The following is a 19375-nucleotide window of genomic DNA, read 5'->3' as shown; positions in this document are numbered from 1 at the left end:
TATAGAGTATATTTCATAATATATAGATGACTTATCTGAAAAATTTTATAGATCAAAAATATCCGCATCTCATCTGACAAAAAATTTAACCCGAGTAAGATTCGACCCCGCAAAACCTATCAAACACGGCCCACCTTATAAAAGGCTTCCGTTATTTTTTGAGCGGTGGCATCCTCCATAATTAGGTCACAAAGGTGAACAATCAGAATAATTTTATACCGCAAAACTGTCATTGTTTGGTTCAGGTGCTTCCTGTTTATGGTGAACGACCTTAAAAAATGGGAATTCCTAGCGATTCCCAAAAAAAAAGGGTACGATAAACGTCCTAGATATGGACATAAATATTTACAGCGCTCGAATGCGGTGGCAGGTTGCAAAGTTTGAAATTGGTATTCTTCAATTTCTAAATTTGTTTATCTTTTTATCGCAATGACAACCAGTTTACTCACTATTAACAATATAAATTTCTACTTATTTATTTCACACGTATCTAAACATACACAATTTTTGAGCTGGTTTTTGAATTTTATTTTTCCAGCAATGCTTACAATCAAAATTAATATACATACGCAATTTTACTAACTCTTATCTCTCGCGCTAGCGATATCTTATTCCTCAAATGTCTGCATAAGGGTTGAAACCCAGGTGGCAGACCCACTGATGCGTCTGTATTCGCACTCCCTGGATGTATTTCTTGGTCAAAACATCGACCACCGTGATTTATCACGATGTTGAAGTTGCTTCTTAGTGCGCTCGGCGTAACAGTTGTAACAACATTCATTTGATGTATTTACATCCATAGTGTAATAATTTGTTGTAATTTTGAAATATATGTATTTGTATTTATTGTTGTTGGTTCCCGTCCGATCACCGCAGTCAAGCAGCGTAGGGCGTGGTTAGTACTTGGATGGGTGACCGCCTGGGAACACCACGTGTAGTTGCCTTTTTTACACTTGTGGACGATAATAATATGAAATGTATGCTTTTTTTTTTGAAGTCGGTTATATCATCTCTTTAGAAACTAACTACAGCTCTGAGATAATTTAGCCATTCATTTCAACCATGCAACCATGAAAATGACATTTGCATTTCTCCTACACTTTTGGTGGTTTTTGTTGAGATAATATTTGAATATTTATGTTCCAATAGACAACCCACAAAACACGCAGTCAGCTGTGCATTTATGTTTAGTGGGTTGGTAGTCTTGATATATAGTAACTTTTGTTTTTTGTTGGTTGGCTACTAGATTAGTACCGGTAATGGAGGTTATGTATGTCGATGTTGAACTGATTAGCTGTTTTTTCCCGGTTGCATTATTTTTCAATAAACTTCTATTAATTTTCCGGTTATCGGCGTTTTAATTAACAGGTTATGGGCCCATATACGTCGTGTCGGTTTTAGGGCAGCCTGTTGATCGGAAAGTTCGGGTAAAAACGAAAGTAAAAAGTCGTCACATTGGTGTTCACGTTCAAGTCGTGTTTTTTTCGCGTGGTGTAATTGTAATTACGTTCAAGTCGTATCATTAAACTAAAGACTAAAGTGATGGCTTCACTAGTAGTCAAGTTTGACTCCAGTATCCCGAAGTTTGATGGCTCAAACTTTCAGCTATGGAAGTTCAGTATCACCATTTTGTTGAAAGCAGAAATTCTTCTGTCCATAGTCAATGGCACAGAAAAGATGCCCGCCGATCAAAGCTCTGAAGAGTGGAAAGTTTGGGATTTGAAGAATTCCAAAGCACAAGTGCTGTTGTTATCGACAATAACACAGCAGCAGATACAATTTTTAATAAATTGTGAGGATGCCGCTCAAATGTGGGGACGATTAATTTCAATTCATGAACAAAAGACTGAAATCTAAAAAACTACTTTGGCAACGGTTCTACGAATATAGGATGCCAGAAAACGCGTCAGTTGCTGAACATATTTCCTCAATAGAACCTTTAGTGAGACAGTTAAAAGATGTGAAAGAACATATAAGTGTTAGTGCCATTTGCTCCAAGGTCATTAACAGTTTACCATCCAAGTTCAATGCTTTTCGCACTGCATGGGTCTCTGTGTCTAGTGAACAACAAACTTTTGAAAATCTGACAGCCAGACTCCTGAAAGAAGAAACCAGAATGACAAATGATGACTCTGAAATGTCCAGGCTTGCATTAGAGGTGAGGGCACTGCAAAGCCAATTGGAAAATCAAGAAAGGTAAAACCAATATTCAAGACTCAAAGAAAACCACTACTTGTAATTATTGTAAAAAGAAGGGTCATTGGGTGCGTGAATGTAGTAAAAGAATGTATGATGCTAAGAAAAACCGAAACCTTCAAGTTCAGCATATATCTGCGACATTTCATCTTTGTACAGTGCAAGTCATGATTTGGAAAAGGATGAGTGGATTTGTGACTCAGGGGCTAGCATGCATATGTCTGGTCATAAAGAATGGTTTAAAAACCTGAAACCTATTGAGAATCCCATGTTTGTCAGAATTGCAAATGACAAATTGATAGAAGCGACTGGAACAGGTTCTATTGAAATTAAAGTTTTTGTTGAACTTCAATGGCATGATAGAATCATAAATAATGTACTGTACTTACCAAATATTAGTAGAAGCTTGTTTTCAGTGGGAGTAATGACTGATAAAGGGTTTACTCACCATTCCTATAAAAACAGATGTGAATTTCGTGACAGTGATGGAAACATTTCTTGCGCTGTAGTAAGGAAAAATAATTTGTGGATTATGAAATTTAAAGTGGTACCTTCACTTGAATGCAACTTAAGTCTTGGCAGTAAAAATTCACTAAGATTATGGCATGATCGTTTACGTCATGTTAACTTCAAGGCCATTTTGAATACTACTAAACTAGTCAAAGATTTGAACATTAATGACAAGGAGGACTTTTTCTGTGAAGTTTGTCAACTTGGTAAGCAGTCAAGGAAGTCACATAAGAAACTCGAATCCAGAAGAAGTGAAAAACCAGGAGAAATGATTCACTCCGATGTTTGTGGACCAATGAACATCTCATCGCCCAGTGGATCAAGATACTTTGTATTATTCAAGGATGACTGCAGTGGATATCGAACTCTGTATTTTCTGAAAGCTAAATCAGAAGTTTATACAAAGTTTGTGCAATACCAAGCTTATGTTGAAAGACAGACTGGCAACAAAATAAAAATTTTAAGAAGTGATCAAGGTAAAGGTGAATACCTCAACAAAAAATTCCAAGACTATTTGAAGAAAGAGGACATATCACATGAATGGTCAGCACTCTATACTCCACAACAAAATGGCAGATCTGAGAGGGAGTTGAGAACTATTGTGGAAAGTGCTAGATCAATGTTGATAAATAAACATGTCCCTCAGGAGCTGTGGTCAGAAGCAGTGAACACAGCTGCTTATCTGCTTAACAGAACAGCTTCTAGTCAAGCTCAAAAGATGACGCCTTATGAAAAGTGGTTTGGAAGAAAACCTGAACTGAAACACATCAGAATTTTTGGAAGTCCTGCATACATGGCTATACCACCTCAATTTCGCAAAAAGTGGGATCCAAAATCCAGAAAATTCTTGTTTGTTGGATTTGAAGGATATTCTTCAAATTACAGACTCTGGGATGCAGCTAAAAGAAGAATAGAGGTTAGCTGCAATGTAACATTTAATGAAAATGAAGCAATGGATTTTGAAGAAGAAATTTTTACTCTGAAATTTGGAAACTTTGAACGTACTACTACTGATGAACAGACTGAAGTTGAGGAAATAGAAGAAGAAACAGACAACATCGAAACACCCAGTGAAACTGTAACTGAGTCTTTAAATAGTGATGATGACTCATATCTTGATGGTGAAGACCCTTATGATTTTGGAAATAACGAGCTATTGAATGAGAATAATTTTGAAGAGCGACAACTGCGTGACAGAACCAAGATTGAAATCCCATCTAAGTTTTCTGATTTTTATATGGATTTTCCTGAAGCTAACTATAGCTCTATTTATCTCCTCTTATGATGATGCTGTAAGTTGTGCGGACTCCAGAAAGTGGCATATAGCAATGGAAGAAGAAATGGACTCTTTAAAAGAAAACAATACTTGGGACTTAGTGAAACTGCCTCCAAATTCAAAAGTGGTTGACAATAAGTGGGTTTTTCTCGTAAAAACTGACGAAGACTGTAGTGTGCAACGTTTTAAAGTCAGACTTGTAGCTCGTGGTTTTACACAAGAAAAAGGAGTGGACTTTGAAGAAACATTTGCACCTGTAGTTCGTTATGACTCAATTCGTGTTTTGCTTGCATTAGCAGCTGAAAAGGACTTACAAGTTTCCAATTTTGATGTGCAAACGGCGTTTCTCTATGGTGACCTGAAGGAGTGTGTTTACATGAGGCAACCTACTGGATTTGTGAGTAAGAAACATCCAAATTTAGTATGCAAATTAAATCGAAGTCTGTATGGACTAAAGCAGTCTCCAAGATGTTGGAACCAAAAATTTGTGTCTTTTCTTGAAAAATACAAATTTAAACAACTAAAGTCTGACCAATGTGTTTTTGTTGGCAGTTTTGCTAATTCTGTAATCTATTTGGCAATTTACGTTGATGATGGCTTGTTATTATCTCAGTCAAAAATAGCCATTAAAGAACTTATTGATACTTTGCATTTCAATCGACAACCCACAAAACACGCAGTCAGATGTGCATTTATGTTTAGTGGGTTGGTAGTCTTGATATATAGTAACTTTTGTTTTTTGTTGGTTGGTTACTAGATTAGTACCGGTAATGGAGGTTATGTATGTCGATGTTGAACTGATTAGCTGTTTTTTTCCGGTTGCCATTATTTTTCAATAAACTTCTATTAATTTTCCGGTCATCGGCGTTTTATTTAACAGTTTTTATTACTCGGTTATTGATAACTTTATAGGCAACTGTGGCCGAAAATTATATGAAATTTATGCTTTTTTCTTTGAAGTCGGTTATATCATCTTTTTAGGAACTAGCTACAGCTCTGAGATAATTTAGCCATTCATTTCAACCTTGAAAATGACATTTGCATTTCTCCTACACTTTTGGTGGTTTTTATTACTCGGTTATTGATAACTTTATAGGCAACTGTGGACGAAAATTATATGAAATTTATGCTTTTTTCTTTGAAGTCGGTTATATCATCTTTTTAGGAACTAGCTACAGCTCTGAGATAGTTTAGCCATTCATTTCAACCATGAAAATGACATTTGCATTTCTCCTACACTTTTGGTGGTTTTTATTACTCGGTTATTGATAATTTTATAGGCAACTGCCATACCACGCTGGATATACCGGTTCCCGTCCGATCACCGCAGTCAAGTAGCGTAGGGCGTGGTTAGTACTTGGATGGGTGACCGCCTGGGAACACCACGTGTAGTTGCCTTTTTTTTGCACTTGTGAACGAAAATGATATGAAATTTATGCTTTTTTTAAAGTCGGTTATATCATCTTTTTAGAAACTAACTACAGCTCTGAGATAATTTAGCCATTCATTTCAACCATGAAAATGACATTTGCATTTCTCCTACACTTTTGGTGGTTTTTATTACTCGGTTATTGATAACTTTATAGGCAACTGTGGACGAAAATTATATGAAATTTATGCTTTTTTCCTTGAAGTCGGTTATATCATCTTTTTAGAAACTAGCTACAGCTCTGAGATAGTTTAGCCATTCATTTCAACCATGAAAATGACATTTGCATTTCTCCTACACTTTTGGTGGTTTTTATTACTCGGTTATTGATAACTTTATAGGCAACTGTGGACGAAAATTATATGAAATTTATGCTTTTTTCTTTGAAGTCGGTTATATCATCTTTTTAGGAACTAGCTACAGCTCTGAGATAGTTTAGCCATTCATTTCAACCATGAAAATGACATTTGCATTTCTCCTACACTTTTGGTGGTTTTTATTACTCGGTTATTGATAACTTTATAGGCAACTGTGGACGAAAATTATATGAAATTTATGCTTTTTTTAAAGTCGGTTATATCATCTTTTTAGAAACTAACTACAGCTCTGAGATAATTTAGCCATTCATTTCAACCATGAAAATGACATTTGCATTTCTCCTACACTTTTGGTGGTTTTTATTACTCGGTTATTGATAACTTTATAGGCAACTGTGGACGAAAATTATATGAAATTTATGCTTTTTTCCTTGAAGTCGGTTATATCATCTTTTTAGAAACTAACTACAGCTCTGAGATAATTTAGCCATTCATTTCAACCATGAAAATGACATTTGCATTTCTCCTACACTTTTGGTGGTTTTTATTACTCGGTTATTGATAACTTTATAGGCAACTGTGGACGAAAATTATATGAAATTTATGCTTTTTTCTTTGAAGTCCGTTATATCATCTTTTTAGGAACTAGCTACAGCTCTGAGATAGTTTAGCCATTCATTTCAACCATGAAAATGACATTTGCATTTCTCCTACACTTTTGGTGGTTTTTATTACTCGGTTATTGATAACTTTATAGGCAACTGTGGACGAAAATTATATGAAATTTATGCTTTTTTCTTTGAAGTCCGTTATATCATCTTTTTAGGAACTAGCTACAGCTCTGAGATAATTTAGCCATTCATTTCAACCTTGAAAATGACATTTGCATTTCTCCTACACTTTTGGTGGTTTTTATTACTCGGTTATTGATAACTTTATAGGCAACTGTGGACGAAAATTATATGAAATTTATGCTTTTTTCTTTGAAGTCGGTTATATCATCTTTTTAGGAACTAGCTACAGCTCTGAGATAGTTTAGCCATTCATTTCAACCATGAAAATGACATTTGCATTTCTCCTACACTTTTGGTGGTTTTTATTACTCGGTTATTGATAACTTTATAGGCAACTGTGGACGAAAATTATATGAAATTTATGCTTTTTTTAAAGTCGGTTATATCATCTTTTTAGAAACTAACTACAGCTCTGAGATAATTTAGCCATTCATTTCAACCATGAAAATGACATTTGCATTTCTCCTACACTTTTGGTGGTTTTTATTACTCGGTTATTGATAACTTTATAGGCAACTGTGGACGAAAATTATATGAAATTTATGCTTTTTTCCTTGAAGTCGGTTATATCATCTTTTTAGAAACTAGCTACAGCTCTGAGATAATTTAGCCATTCATTTCAACCATGAAATGACATTTGCATTTCTCCTACACTTTTGGTGGTTTTTATTACTCGGTTATTGATAACTTTTTAGACAACTGCCATACCACGCTGGATATACCGGTTCCCGTCCGATCACCGCAGTCAAGCAGCGTAGGGCGTGGTTAGTACTTGGATGGGTGACCGCCTGGGAACACCACGTGTTGTTGCTTTTTTTTTGCACTTGTGAACGAAAATGATATGAAATTTATGCTTTTTTTAAAGTCGGTTATATCATCTTTTTAGAAACTAACTACAGCTCTGAGATAATTTAGCCATTCATTTCAACCATGAAAATGACATTTGCATTTCTCCTACACTTTTGGTGGTTTTTATTACTCGGTTATTGATAACTTTATAGGCAACTGTGGACGAAAATTATATGAAATTTATGCTTTTTTCCTTGAAGTCGGTTATATCATCTTTTTAGAAACTAGCTACAGCTCTGAGATAATTTAGCCATTCATTTCAACCATGAAATGACATTTGCATTTCTCCTACACTTTTGGTGGTTTTTATTACTCGGTTATTGATAACTTTTTAGACAACTGCCATACCACGCTGGATATACCGGTTCCCGTCCGATCACCGCAGTCAAGCAGCGTAGGGCGTGGTTAGTACTTGGATGGGTGACCGCCTGGGAACACCACGTGTTGTTGCTTTTTTTTTGCACTTGTGAACGAAAATGATATGAAATTTATGCTTTTTTTAAAGTCGGTTATATCATCTTTTTAGAAACTAACTACAGCTCTGAGATAATTTAGCCATTCATTTCAACCATGAAAATGACATTTGCATTTCTCCTACACTTTTGGTGGTTTTTATTACTCGGTTATTGATAACTTTATAGGCAACTGTGGACGAAAATTATATGAAATTTATGCTTTTTTCCTTGAAGTCGGTTATATCATCTTTTTAGAAACTAGCTACAGCTCTGAGATAGTTTAGCCATTCATTTCAACCATGAAAATGACATTTGCATTTCTCCTACACTTTTGGTGGTTTTTATTACTCGGTTTGATAACTTTATAGGCACTTGTGAACGAAAATGATATGAAATTTATGCTTTTTTTAAAGTCGGTTATATCATCTTTTTAGAAACTAACTACAGCTCTGAGATAATTTAGCCATTCATTTCAACCATGAAAATGACATTTGCATTTCTCCTACACTTTTGGTGGTTTTTATTACTCGGTTTGATAACTTTATAGGCAACTGTGGAAGAAAATTATATGAAATTTATGCTTTTTTCTTTGAAGTCCGTTATATCATCTTTTTAGGAACTAGCTACAGCTCTGAGATAATTTAGCCATTCATTTCAACCATGAAAATGACATTTGCATTTCTCCTACACTTTTGGTGGTTTTTATTACTCGGTTATTGATAATTTTATAGGCAACTGCCATACCACGCTGGATATACCGGTTCCCGTCCGATCACCGCAGTCAAGTAGCGTAGGGCGTGGTTAGTACTTGGATGGGTGACCGCCTGGGAACACCACGTGTAGTTGCCTTTTTTTTGCACTTGTGGACGTGTGGTGTTTAGCTTAGTAAAAAACTTTTTATTTCGCAACAATTCAATTTGGTCATCAATCAACGGGAGTGGAAAATTATCTCGACGGTTAATCTTGTTTAAATCTCTGAAATCAACACACATTCTAGTCTTTCCAGACTTATTCTTAACAAGAACTATAGGAGAACTGTACTGTGAATTGCTCTTTCGGATAATTTTCCTCTAACATAAATCTTGTATTATTTCACCTACCTCCTGTCTCTCTTTGTGTGGAAATGGATTGTGATTTGAAAATCTGATTCAAATTTAGATCTGTCCATTGGATTTAGCCCTTCGTAGACATCCAAATCTGGAAAATTATCATTAGTATCAATCACATCTATCATCATAATTTGTTTATCAAAATTGTCAATCTCTAAATCTAAATCACATTCTAAATTATTATCATTAACTTGCTGAATACAAACATTGCTTCCCTCAACAGTAAACTTGACATTGTCGTGACATAATACATCTCTGCCTATTAGACAAGAATGATTCATAGCATAATCAGGAATTACATAAAGCTGTACACATAAATTCAAAGTTTGAATATGAACCTTACATTGAAATGAGCCTAAAAGTTCAATATTTGTCTGATTCGTGCAAACAAATCTTTCATTGTCACTTATTGGTTCCAAAATATTGTCACGAATGGGAAATCCATTTATTTAAAAGATGGACTTATTATTCAAAAAGTATAAATTCATTAAATTAAATCAGATATTCGGAGATGGCAAAATAATAAAATGCGTGAGGCAAAGTTACAGTCAGAATGCCCATAGTGCATCATCTCTATTTTTAGCGATGACAAATCCCCGCTACTGTTGCGATGCAGGCGACGAGGAATAACAAACTACGTCAGCCAGTCAATCGGGTATAAATTAAGCTCGACATGCGTTATGAACGAGAGACGATCAGAGACAGTCGAAGACTCTGCCTCAGACGGTAGAGCCCAGCCAGAAGACTCGGCTCGCACCACAAAATGTAGTCGTCCCGAATTCTGCAACCCGCACCGGGTTCGTAAATTAATTAAATAGTAAACCATTTTCTAAATTATAATAAATCGCGAGTGCCAAAGCCTCCAGAAAGCTGCCCTCATCATTGTTTAACAAATGATAGTATGGATTTATTAAAACATAACAATGAATACGGATACTAAACATATATTGTTGGTTTTTCTTGGTTTCTGGACAATCTGTCCCGCCTCCCACATTGTCTTTCTGGCCTATAATAGTGACTATTAGTAGGTACATTTCGGTACCAATCACTTGTCCTTGCATACCGTAGGGACTTTGAAAATTCAACATAATGAATACGAATACTAAGCATATATGGTTGGTTTTTGTTGGTTTCTGGACAAACTGTCCCGCCTCCCACATTGTCTTTCTAGCCTATAATAGTGACTATTAGTAGGTACATTTTGGTACCAATCACTTGTCTTTGCATGCCGTAGGGACTTTGAAAATTGAACATAATGAATACGGATACTAAGCATATATTGTTGGTTTTTCTTGGTTTCTGGACAAACTCTCCCGCCTCCCACATTGTCTTTCTGGCCTATAATAGTGACTATTAGTAGGTACATTTTGGTACCAATCACTTGTCCTTGTATGCCGTAGGGACTTTGAAAATTGAACATAATGAATACGAATACTAAGCATATATTGTTGGTTTTTCTTGGTTTCTGGACAAACTGTCCCGCCTCCCACATTGTCTTTCTGGCTTTTAATAGTGACTATTAGTAGGTACATTTTGGTACCAATCACTTGTCCTTGCATGCCGTAGGGACTTTGAAAATTGAACATAATGAATACGAATACTAAGTATATTTTGATGGTTTTCTTGGTTTCTGGACAATCTGTCCCGCCTCCCACATTGTCTTTCTGGCCTTCAATAGTGACTATTAGTAGGTACATTTTGGTATCAAACACTTGTCCTTGCATGCCGTAGGGACTTTGAAAATTGAACATAATGAATACGGATACTAATCATATATTTTGATGGTTTTTCTTGGCTTCTGGACATACTGTCCTCCCTCCCACATTGTCTTTCTGGCTTTTAATAGTGACTATTAGTAGGTACATTTTGGTACCAATCACTTGTCCTTGCATGCCGTAGGGACTTTGAAAACTGAACATAATGAATACGGATACTAAGCATATATTGTTGGCTTTTCTTGGTTTCTTTTTTATTTGATAATCCTCCACTGTTTTCTTCTTGAGAGATAATAATTTCTTCCTCTTTTGAAGATGTACCACCCATATTAAACCAAAATTTTATCAAATGAGCGCTTCAATAGCCAAGGTAATCCCCAAAATATCACTAAATAAATCAACGTTACTATCCCTAGCCAAAAGATAATAATGCCTAAAATGTCTTTTATAGCCCACACATTATTTTCCTCAATCGGTATCATACCCCAAAAAAATAAAAATAAAAAACTCAACTATTGTTTTTCATCCATCTCAAAACAGACCGGCACCTCCACCAAATGTCACGTTTAATTGATGAGCCCTTCTGGGTTCATCAATTAAACTGACTCACGACGTTAAACGTCGCGCTGGGATCTCAGTTTCAAGGATGGAATCAAACACTGAGTTTTCTATTAAACACTTAAATCTATTATATATCATATTGTCACGAATAACGTAAGTTACACCATGTTCCGTTACCTAGTCTGGCCCCGGTCTCCCCCAGTACACTGCCGAATCAGCGAGACCGGCAAATTGGGGTCATGAGATGAGTATTTAATCAGCGTCTCAAGCCATCGAAGATTATTGGTCTCTGGGTCGGTCTATCGAGCATCAGTCCGAACTTCCTAGTGCCCGGACGGCTCGATACCTTCTTGGAAATCCAGGCTGAACAGACTAGAGTCCTTACGCAACCCAGTGGTGACCGTCGGGACTCTTGACCCTTTCAGTACCTAAAGTAAGTCCTTTAGGGCGTGTCGGTCATAGGGGCTCCCTCGAGGGCTCCCTGCTTGTATCGAGCGGGTTTCGCTTGGCGACACTTCAAGGGGGGCTTGCTGTGCCTAAAGTAAATCCTTCGGGCTTGTCGGACATAGGGGTTCCCTGCTCGTATCGAGCGGGTTCCGCTTGGCGGCACATCAGAAGGCCTTACGCACACTCACACACACACACACCCCCTCGTAGAGAGTGTTCCATGGGCGTCCCGCCTGTAGCGGTACTAGCGGCCCTCTTAATCTGGGGGTAAGGTTTAGTTAGGCATCATCTTCAGTATAAAAATAAAGGAGACATACTTGAGCTACGTTTGTTGTTTCTCTTCCTGCGCTACCCCCAAAACGTGACATGGTGGAGGTGCCTTGTTGAATCCCGGGGCTACTGATCTCCATATCTGTGGCCAAACCAAGCCGTACGCCCTAACAGGAATGAGAAAAGCGTACAACTTGAGATCAGCAAATCCTAGCAGCCCCTTTCAACCAAGGCACAGGAGTTCAAGCGTAGGAGACCCTTGGATGCAAGAAACAGATTACCTAACCCTTACGCTTGTAAATACAAGAAGGGAAGACACTGAGCAGCCACAAGAACCAGAAAACGATCTGGAAAATACAGTGATAGAGACAGGAGCACAAGTACACCCTGAGAAAGGAGATAAAGCATTAGAAGGCAAGAAGGGGTCAAGAGAAATGGCGGACATTACCATTTCGGCGGTTGAGGCAGGGGAAAAAACACCCGCACTACCTCAATTCATCAGCCCACCAACGTTCAACCCGGGCAGTGATTCAGCCCCTCAGTTTATCGGCACATACGAGCGAACGGCAGTGGCCAATAGCTGGAACGATGCGTTAAAAATACTATACTTTCACTCGTACCTGCAGGGCGCCGCAAACATTTGGTATAGAGAATATAAAGCAGCAAACCCTGACAGCAACTGGCAACACATTTGTCAAGCATTCAAGACTGAGTTTAGCGACGGTATCAACAGTCGCCATTTGCTTGCAAAGTTAAGGCAAAGGAAGCAAAGGGACCTGGAACAGACAAAGAATTATTTCTATGATCTAAGGGTCCTATACGAAGAATACAAAGAAAACGTGGATCTCGACGAATTCGTAGATATTTTCCAGAGTGGGCTAAAAGATATACCAAGAGCTAAATACTACTGGCTCACAAATTTTCCTAATAACCCACCTAGGAACTTGGACGAAGTCAAAAAACTTTGCATCACAATAGATAACGCTCCTGAAAAGTTCTCGACACCGCTCACTTTTAGACCGCAGCATCAAATAGAAGAACAGGCGGCTGGACCAGTAGAACAAAGACAGTCACCTTTTGGCAATCCCCGCCCTTACAGAACCCCGCCACCGCTCAGGAGAGACTATGGCACAAACCATGCCAGTAATCCAGAAAGACAGTACCAATCCACGAGGACATATGACAACAGGCTCAGGTGCTACAACTGCGGTAAAATAGGCCACTTTGCTGCTGTGTGTAGAAGTAGACAGCAGCACCCAAACTCCAGGGGGTGGCAAAATTAAGCCCCGTCACCCTCTCCACTCGGGGCCCAACGTACCATAAGATACTATACATAAATGCTGTTGTGATCGATTATTACGTACCGGCGATCATTGACACAGGTGCGGAACTAAATGTGATAAGCCATATCCTGGTCAACAAAAAACATAGGATCAGAGACCCACCCACGTTGCTTGTGACAGCTGGCGGTCAGAAAGTAAGAAGTCTAGGCGACACATTGGCATCACTGGAGCTCAGAGGCAATTACAATAAAAAATTAGAAATTAAAGCAACGATATTGGAGAATACACCACAACCCCTTATTTTGGGCATGGAGTTCTTAAGAGAAATGCAGGCAGCAATTTGCTTAATATCTAATACACTCACCCTAGATCAGGATTTGGTGTTAACGCTCGGGGGAAAGCGAAATTCTGCATCCAAAAAACCATGCAAAACAAGAAGCTGGAGAGAAGTGATCCAAGAAATACCTGGGTCCATCTTCAGTCTTCCGAGCAGCACTGCATGGGCCGTTGCAGTCTCTTCGGCTCCCAGTAGAGATAGAGGAGTGGGAAAAGCCATCAGGGACCATTTGGCGGATTACAGCACAGAAGAACTACCCATAGGGAGCGTGGTCAGTTTGTTTAAGAAAAACAGACATACCCTACAGATGATAGTAAAAGAAGAGGGTAGCGAATATATCCCTACTCATACGCTCCAACATTGCTGTAGGAAATTGAAAGATTGGGCAATACGAAATAAAATAAGTAAGGTGGCTATACCTAGATTGACATCCGCAAACGCAAACAGCGAGTCAGATTGGGAGAAGCTTAAAGACTTGCTGTATGAGACTTTCAAGGAAACGAGTGTGACGGTGCTGGTTTCAAAAAATAGAGAACCCCGACCGAGAAAGACCAAGACACAAGAAACCAGCTCCTGGAACACCCTGCCGAACTACATAGGAAACGATGACCGCTTGATAATTAAGTTGAAGGCAAAGGAAGATTACACTCTGAAGCCAGGAGAGAAAAAATCCATCAAAACTGAACCAAAAATACCCCTATCTACAGAGATGTTATTAGTACAAAACGAGGGATGGCTAGTACGCAACAACCTACTATGCAACCTAGAAAGAGCCGAAAACTCTATATCATTGACCCTCGAGAACATAGGGCCAACTAGAAGGGTTATTTACAAAGACACAACGGTGGCACGGCTAGAAGAGCCCAGTGGTTTGAGCACCACAGCACTCTTTACAACACAGAGAATAGACGAAGAAGTGGTGACATTAGAAGACCACAAACTGGACCACATTAGGGATAAGCAGTTCAAAAGGGAACTAGAGAGTCTACTAGTTGAATATGAGGATGTGTTTTGCAAGTCACCAAAATATATGGGCAAAACACAACTTATAGAGCACAAAATAGAAGTGACAGAAGATAAACCAGTAAAATGCCGCCCTTATAGAGTATCACAATCCGAGCGAGAAATCATTGACACACAAATAAAAAAATGCTCGATTGCGGAGTAATAAGACCATGCCACTCGCCATGGGCGAGCCCCGTTGTACTGGTGAAAAAAAAAGATGGTACCACGAGGTTCTGCGTGGATTACAAAAGAACTATAAACCCAGTCACCAAAAAATCATGTTACCCGATACCACAAATCGATGACATTCTCACATACATGGGAAATGCCAAGTACTTTACAACTTTGGACATGTTCTCAGGTTACTGGCAGATACCTATAGAAGAGTCATCCAAACAATACACCGCTTCCACGGCACAGGGACATGGATCATACGAATTCAACGTGTTAAGCTTTGGTCTATGCAATGCACCAGCAACCTTCCAACAACTGGCAGATAGAATATTTAGGGACCTAAAATGGAAGGACATACTAATTTATCTAGATGATATTATTATTTATTCAGAGAACTTAGAGGAACATTTAGCAAAATTACAAAAAGTATTTCAGAAAATGAGAGAAGCCAATCTGACCTTAAAACCGAGTAAATGCGAATATTTACAGGAAAAGATAAGGATTTTGGGCTACACAGTAAGCAAAGAAGGAATAAGCCCAGAGGAAGAAAAACTTGCAGGGATTAAGCAATTCCCCACACCCAAGAAAACAAAGGACCTACAAAGCTTTTTAGGATTATGCAATTTTTATAGGAAATTTATAAAGGATTACGCGGTATTGGCACGGCCCTTACATGAGGCCACAAAAAAAAACAAATTCTGCTGGGGCGAAGATCAAGTGAAAGCATTTGAGCTGCTGAAAGAAAAACTCACGTCATCCCCAGTATTAAAACATTACAATCCAAATGTAGGATGTACAATGCACACGGACGCCTGTATAGATGGAATAGGGGCAATTCTGCTCCAAGAAGGCAGTGACGGTCAAGACCACCCGATAGCATATATAAGCCGGGCCTTGTCAAAAGCTGAGAAGAACTATTCGATCAGCGAGCTGGAGCTATTAGCAGCAGTCTGGGGGATGACCTACCTAAGGCATCTAATTTATGGTCACCCTGTAAAAATCGTAACAGATCATCACGCTTTATGTTGGATTCACAATGTGAAAGATCACTCAAGAAGATTAGCACGTTGGGCTCTCAAGTTGGCAGAATTTGACTACACGGTAGTCTACAAAAAAGGCAGTAAGCACCAAGATGCGGACTGTCTATCACGGAACCCGGTGGCAGGGTGGAGCGAAGTCGAATTGGATGAATTGGACGATATACCCACTTTCACGATATCAACGTTAGACATAGGAGAATTGCAGAATAAGGATAAGGCCATACTAGAATTAAAATCAGCAATAAGCAACCCCGAATCAACAAACGTTGACGCACTGACACGACGAAAAATAAAGAATTTTAGGCTGAGGGAGGGCGTTCTGTATAGAGCAACACAAACCAAGGAAGGACTGGAACACGCACTCGTGATACCCCGGTCACTTAGGGAGGAAATTTTGTGGGAAGCTCACAACGCACCTACCAGCGGACACATGGGGGTAACAAAAACCATAAGTAGACTGACTCCCAAATACTATTGGGATTCTATGACTAAGGACGTCAGAAATTACGTTAAAGGATGTAGGGACTGCCAGGCGAGAAAAGGGCCAACAAATGATAAGCCATTGGGGTTACTCCAGCCAATAAAAGTGGGCAAGGTATTTGATAAAGTAGGGATAGACCTACTGGGGCCATTCCGGAGGAGTAACCAAGGCAAGACAACGATAGTAGTGGTGACAGACTACGCGTCAAGATACGCCATCACAGCGGCCCTGCCTAACGGGAAGGCAGGACCTGTGGCAAAGTTCCTATTAGAACGAGTAATACTAATTCACGGCGTTCCTAGAAGCATTCTCAGCGATAGAGGCAAGGTATTCCAATCCGAACTAGTGCAGGAACTACAACAGATTATGGGTCTGAAAAGCAGTTTTACAACGGCATACCACCCCTCATGCAACGGCCTAACTGAACGCTTAAACAAAACGTTGGCAGACATGCTGTCACTATACTGCAACACAGAGCAGACAGATTGGTGCACTTATCTGCCTTTCGTGACATTTGCATACAATACGGCCAAACAAGAGACGACACGTTTTAGCCCATTTCAACTAATATTCGCAAGGAACCCCACACTCCCACTGGACGCCACCCTTTTAGAAACTGAGGACGAATCGAACACGAGCGAATTACGAGAGAAAGCTTTACTGTTAAGGGCAATTGCTGTAGATAATATCCACAAAAAACAAGAAAAGGACAAGGACATTTACGACAAATATCACAGAGATGGTGAATTTGAGGTAGGAGATAGGGTGAAAATATTCATCCCAATCAGGAAAGTGGGAAAAAGTGAGAAACTGCTGCTACGATGGTTCGGACCCTACAGAATAATAAAGAAACTCAGTGAAGTTAACTATGAAGTAAAACAGGAAAAAGGGAAAAAAACGGATATAGTGCACATAGGGAGGATTTTACCATTTTACGATGAATGGACATTGGGGGATATATCCGATGTAGATTCAGACGTAGAAAGCAAGGAAGCTGAACAATAAAATAAGTTGTAAGGGTAACATTTTGCATAAGTAGGGTGCAAACTAAGTATATTTCATAAAGCTTACATAGTCTAAACAATTAAGTATAAACAATAAAACATAAACTTACAAGATACATATTTAAATAGGTTGACCGACCGTCACGCTCTCTACCGCCAGGATACCACAACCTAGGAACTCACGGAACAAGCGACCATCCCGCGCACTTCAAAGTGGACGAGGAAAGTCAGTAGAGGGCGCTACCACCCGCGAACTGAGTAACGGGTGCTCTGGCGCACAGATAGGCAAGACGAAGCCGCGTAAGGCCGCCCTCCAGGAAGGAGCAACAGTTTCCAGGAGAACCACAAGGGAGACAACAAGGGGAGCGTAATAAGACATAAGTTACGATTGGTCACACGTTGTAAATAAAGCCATGGGGCATGTAGGTTATTTAGTTAAGTTAGGGTTAAGTGTCCGGGGCGAACACTCTTCAGAGGGGGGAGATGTCACGAATAACATAAGTTACACCATGTTCCGTTACCTAGTCTGGCCCCGGTCTCCCCCAGTACACTGCCGAATCAGCGAGACCGGCAAATTGGGGTCATGAGATGAGTATTTAATCAGCGTCTCAAGCCATCGAAGATTACTGGTCTCTGGGTCGGTCTATCGAGCATCAGTCCGAACTTCCTAGTGCCCGGACGGCTCGATACCTTCTTGGAAATCCAGGCTGAACAGACTAGAGTCCTTACGCAACCCAGTGGTGACCGTCGGGACTCTTGACCCTTTCAGTACCTAAAGTAAGTCCTTTAGGGCGTGTCGGTCATAGGGGCTCCCTGCTTGTATCGAGCCGGTTTCGCTTGGCGACACTTCAAGGGGGGCTTGCTGTGCCTAAAGTAAATCCTTCGGGCTTGTCGGACATAGGGGTTCCCTGCTCGTATCGAGCGGGTTCCGCTTGGCGGCACATCAGAAGGCCTTACGCACACTCACACACACACACACCCCCACGCACCCCCTCGTAGAGAGTGTTCCATGGGCGTCCCGCCTGTAGCGGTACTAGCGGCCCTCTTAATCTGGGGGTAAGGTTTAGTTAGGCTTCATCTTCAGTATAAAAATAAAGGAGACATACTTGAGCTACGTTTGTTGTTTCTCTTCCTGCGCTACCCCCAAAACGTGACAATATATATAAACGGGTCTGTCCAATACGGTCATAAGCACACTAAAAGTTAACAATTCATCAGTTGTACTTACATAAGTTCATACGCTAAGGACTTAGCATTTTCTGGCGGCTGGCTCAGTCACTTTCATGTTGGAACAATTCTGGAGAATGGACTATTTAACTTGATCTTCTTTTTCGAGGAGAGTCGACATCTCGACTTCTTGGTTCAGCTACTGTCGATTGGTTCACACTCCTCCTATACTGCTGCAATCGGCGTGTTTTATACCCGATTGATCGGCTGACGTAGTTTGTTATTATTCATCGCCTATTTTTCATATTCCTGCAAAGCAGGTGGTGGTGACTCATCACCGATATGATGCACTCGGTGCATCATGGTGCGACCTTGCCTCGTGCGCTTAATATTTCGCAATCCTCGAATATTCTTATGTTTTTAAGTCAATAAGACCATCTTTTGAATTAATGGATTTTCCATTCGTGAGAATATTAAGTGTAATTGTACATAAGTTATTGTTGATGTATGTTCTGATGTTGAAAATAAATGAGGCCGCGAGAATACGCTGTGTAAGTGGGAAACTAGTGAAAATAGTAAAAAACAATAGACAATTAGACTGTGAGAGAGACCGAAAAAGATCCGAGGCAACTTGGGCCTTTTACTTTTTCCCTATTGTGGTGCAAAAATCCCTAATCAGCTATTATTTGCAGAAACAAGTAAGCAATTACTAGGCTGACTGTACACAATCCCGTCAAGAGCTTTATCTCTTTTTCTTATTGATAAGGATCCTCTGTGTTGATATTAACACAAATAAAAAAATAGCCCAATACCAATAATCCGGGCAGGGACAAACTGCACGTATATAAATTGGTTAATCCATTCGGGCAGAGACGAACAGTATGGATTCTGGAAAAAACCAACGAACACCTGGCGCAAATCGCTCTTCAACGTCTGAATTTGAGGAGCTGACCCCG

The 19375-nt window shown here is 39.5% G+C and overlaps 1 long non-coding RNA gene and 4 other non-coding genes across 5 annotated transcripts in view; all 5 read left to right on the top strand.

The window, feature by feature from the left end:
• Positions 1–19375, top strand: part of LOC145738258 (uncharacterized) — a 254982-nt gene that overhangs the window by 152976 nt on the left and 82631 nt on the right. The gene's annotated exons all lie outside the window — the stretch shown is intronic.
• LOC145738531 (5S ribosomal RNA) lies at positions 5262–5380 on the top strand. Its single transcript, XR_014180787.1, has one exon. It is a non-coding gene; the product is annotated as a 5S ribosomal RNA (ribosomal RNA).
• Positions 7217–7335, top strand: LOC145738545 (5S ribosomal RNA). The gene has a single exon (XR_014180800.1). It is a non-coding gene; the product is annotated as a 5S ribosomal RNA (ribosomal RNA).
• LOC145738544 (5S ribosomal RNA) lies at positions 7706–7824 on the top strand. Its single transcript, XR_014180799.1, has one exon. It is a non-coding gene; the product is annotated as a 5S ribosomal RNA (ribosomal RNA).
• On the top strand, positions 8557–8675 carry LOC145738530 (5S ribosomal RNA). Its single transcript, XR_014180786.1, has one exon. It is a non-coding gene; the product is annotated as a 5S ribosomal RNA (ribosomal RNA).

Source organism: Ips typographus, linkage group LG15 (assembly GCF_016097725.1).
Source record: "Ips typographus isolate SLU linkage group LG15, UJ_Ityp_2.0, whole genome shotgun sequence".
Classification (NCBI taxonomy): Eukaryota; Metazoa; Arthropoda; class Insecta; order Coleoptera; family Curculionidae; genus Ips; species Ips typographus.
Note: the sequence above shows the minus strand (reverse complement) of the source record. Positions and strands in the feature narration are given on the sequence as shown.